This window comes from Chrysochloris asiatica, unplaced genomic scaffold (genome assembly GCF_000296735.1).
Source record: "Chrysochloris asiatica unplaced genomic scaffold, ChrAsi1.0 scaffold00278, whole genome shotgun sequence".
Classification (NCBI taxonomy): Eukaryota; Metazoa; Chordata; class Mammalia; order Afrosoricida; family Chrysochloridae; genus Chrysochloris; species Chrysochloris asiatica.
The window spans coordinates 430261-433779 of NW_006408796.1; the positions used below are offsets into that span (position 1 = coordinate 430261).

Below are 3519 nucleotides of genomic sequence, written 5' to 3' on the forward strand. Positions count from 1 at the left end.
ATTGATGGACTCAAGTGTGGCAGTGGTAGTGAGGTTGGCCCAGGATCAGACATTGTTTCGTTCTGCTGTGCATGGGGTCGCTATGAGTCGGTTCATATATATTTATATATATATTTAACTACCATTCACCTCTTCCAACACATACAAAGACTATCTATCTATCTATCTATCTATCTATCTATCATCTATATCTATCTATCTATCTACCTATATCTATCTATCTATCTATATAGCTATATATGTTGTTGTTATTAGGTGCCATTGAATTGGTAACAACTCATAGTGACGCTATACCCAGTAGAATGAACACTACACAATCTTGGGCCAACCTCATAATCATTGCTATGCTTGTCTCTCACCTTCCACTTTAGCAAACATGATATCCTTCTCCTGTGACTGCTTCCTCCTGACACTATGTCCAAAAGATGAAAGATGAAGTCTGGCCATCTTGGCTTCCAAGAAGCACTCTGGCTATATTTCTCCCAACACAGATCTATTTGTTCTCTTGACAGTCCATGATACTTTCATATTTTTCTCCAACACCATAACGCAAATGCATCAATTCTTTTATGGTCTTCCTTCCTTACTATCCAACTTTTGTATGCATATGAGGTTATTGAAAATACCACAGCTTGCATCAGGTCATGTAAGTCCTCAAACTTACGTCTTTGATCTTCAACACTTTAAAGAGATCTTGTACAGCTGATTATACACACACACACACACACACCTATATAAAGGTGAGTCACAACTTATCTACATTCTGTTTATATTAAAATGTCAGCCTAGGTCTGTGGCTGATGACATGCACATGAAATAATAATGTCTAAGAGATGAGTGACAGTGGATTATGTAGAAAATTTTCAATTTACCCATGGCTCTCTCTGCCTGTGAAATTATCCATGAAAGACTTAGGGTTTTTAAACATTTGTGTGGTATGGGTATTGAAACAATTCATGGAAGAGCATAAACAGAAGCATTTGGACATCTGCAAACAAAATTTGGACTAATACTTGAAGGACAGTAAAAGTTTTTTTAAAAAATTACTGGCTGGTGTTGCCAAGTTCAGTACTTCAAGTCAGGCTTAGGTGCCTTCAAGCAACCAGTGCCATGAGTACGTGGCTGTAATGGTGGGCATCCCAGGAGCTGCCACCTTCCATCTGGATTCTGTGAAATGGGTGCCAGCAATGCCTTGATCTCCTGTGGAAGTGAAGCTGCAGTCAAGATCCTCACCTCCCACCATGCCACCCCTCCTGCCAGTAAATCCTGGAGGACTGAGGCCAGTACCATTTACTCCAACAGCATTAAGCAATGTAATAAACCATTCTCCTCCTACCCTGAATGGTGCCCCATCACCAACACAGACATTCAGCAATGGTCCTGCTTCTTCTGTATCATCTGCATTAACAAATCAACAATTGCCAGCCACCTGTGGTGCTTGGCCGCTCAGTAAGTTAAAGCACTTTCTCACCATCCTCCAACAGTTTGGCAATGACTCTCACCTGAGATTGGGGAGAAGCTGCAGACTCTTGTTATAGCTCTTTTATTTCCACAGTGACCAGTGGAGAATTTCATTGTAAACTCCAAGAAGCCACAAACTTTCCTCTTTGTCCATTTGTGATTCTGTTCCTCAAGGCCAACCTGCCCTTGATGTAGCAAGAACTGCTATACTGTGTACGGGCCGCCAAGCAAACCCCATCTGAGTAACTGACTCAGCACGAACACAGTCTATTCAATAAAAGTACCACATTACTTGCTGACTCTTCCAAGCTCCTCATGGAGGTGTATGGAAATGGAAAAAGGCCCAGTCCCAAGAGGAGAGAAGAGAATCATTTTGAAAGAGATGCAATTCTTCCTGAACCTCCTGCCAAAAGAGTGTGTATCATCTGTCCTGCTCCCCAACACAGTTCTGCTCTCACTGTGCATCTCTTGAATCCTGGGGGCCAGTTCCATCCCACTCCTCCACCTTTTCCGCACTACACCTTTGAAGATATTGCAACTTCACACTTATATAGTGAAACTGACATGATGCTAGAATATCAGGAAGTTCATGATAGTCATCACAATCTTAGTCTTAATGGAGGTTATCAAGATGAGTTAGTAGACCAGCGTTTGAAAGAAAAGGAATGGGCTGATGAATGGAAACATCTTGATCATGCCCTGAACTGCATTATGGAAATGGTGGAGAAAATAGGCATTCCATGGCAGTTTTGCAGTGCTGTCTGGAATCTGATCGAGAAAAACTCAAGTACTGGAAAAGGTGATACAATGAAAACACAGAGGTGAAGAAAATGGAGAGTGATTTGGTCTCCAGGCAGCACAGTCCTGGAGCACAGATTCAGCAATGATTCCCAGCGGGAATTCAACAGTAGGCCAGGAACATGATATGTACCTGTGGAGTTTTGGAAAACAAAAAATGGAAGAAGCTGTGAATAAGGTGAAAATCCAGGCCATGTCAGAGATCCAGAAAGCAGGCTCTGAGGCAGAGCAAAAAGCCTTTGAAGTGATTTCAACTGAGAGAGCTCGAATGGAGCAAACCATAGCAGACTTCAAACAGCAAGCTGCAGAGGACACCTTTGTTGTCATAAATGAGCAGGAAGAGTCAACAGAGAATTGCTGAAACTGTTGCTGCAAAGCCGGTAAGAAATGCCAATATCCCAAGATACTGTGTCTCTTTCTATCAACACAAGGTCTGGAAACAGCACCACCTTCTCTGTGGCCAGAGTCCCCACAGCCAGAGCCAGCCACTGCTCCCTGGAGCCAGGTCAGCAGACTGCAGTGTGGCCAGCAGGGTCCTTGACAAGACTTCAGCAACCATATCCTGCTCCTCAACTCCTGCCTCCGTGACAGCCATCTATACCAATGGACTCTGAGCCCCAGACTCCTTTATCCTTAGGACCACTCACCTTTGCAGAACACTGAGGGTGTGAATGGGGGAGTAACTATCTGTACTCAGGTCATCAGCAAGAAAGGAGCCAGAGGCAAGAAAATATACGCCTTTCAGGGCACTTGCCCTACTTCCCCATCACCTGTCTGTCCCAGGTAGAACTACTGTGTTATTCAGTTGGCTGGAGACACCACCCCATTGGCTGTCCTGGTTTGTTGCTCTCCCAGCTGATGCTGCTTGGCATAGCCCTTCCTGTCCAGTGTAGACCATCAGCTCCCCTCGCTGCCTTCTTGAATGAAGCAGCAAATTGATATTCCCAGCCAAGCTAGAGGGAGCTCATCCATGCACAATATCCTGCTCTGTCCCCTGTGCTCACAAGGTCCACAGGCAGAAGCTGGAAGCGGTCTTGTAAGGGTCACCCCGACAGGATAGGGCCCCCTCACCCCAAACAACTCCTTGAGCCCCATTTCTATTTTTAGCAGATGCCCCTGATTGGTTCCGCAAGGGCGAGCAAAACACAGCCCTCAGTACCCCTCCTCGACTCTGCTCTTCAAGATTCAGGCTCAGTAACAATGGGAAAGGAGTGACTTTTCCAGGAAAAAATCCCCTTTAATAATAAAAAAATAAACTTC

General features: G+C 44.5%; 1 pseudogene; it reads left to right on the forward strand.

Annotated features, from left to right (window-relative positions):
* The first annotated feature begins 1127 nt into the window (after positions 1-1127).
* On the forward strand, positions 1128-2873 carry LOC102812489 (annotated as a pseudogene).
* Positions 2874-3519: the final 646 nt, after the last annotated feature.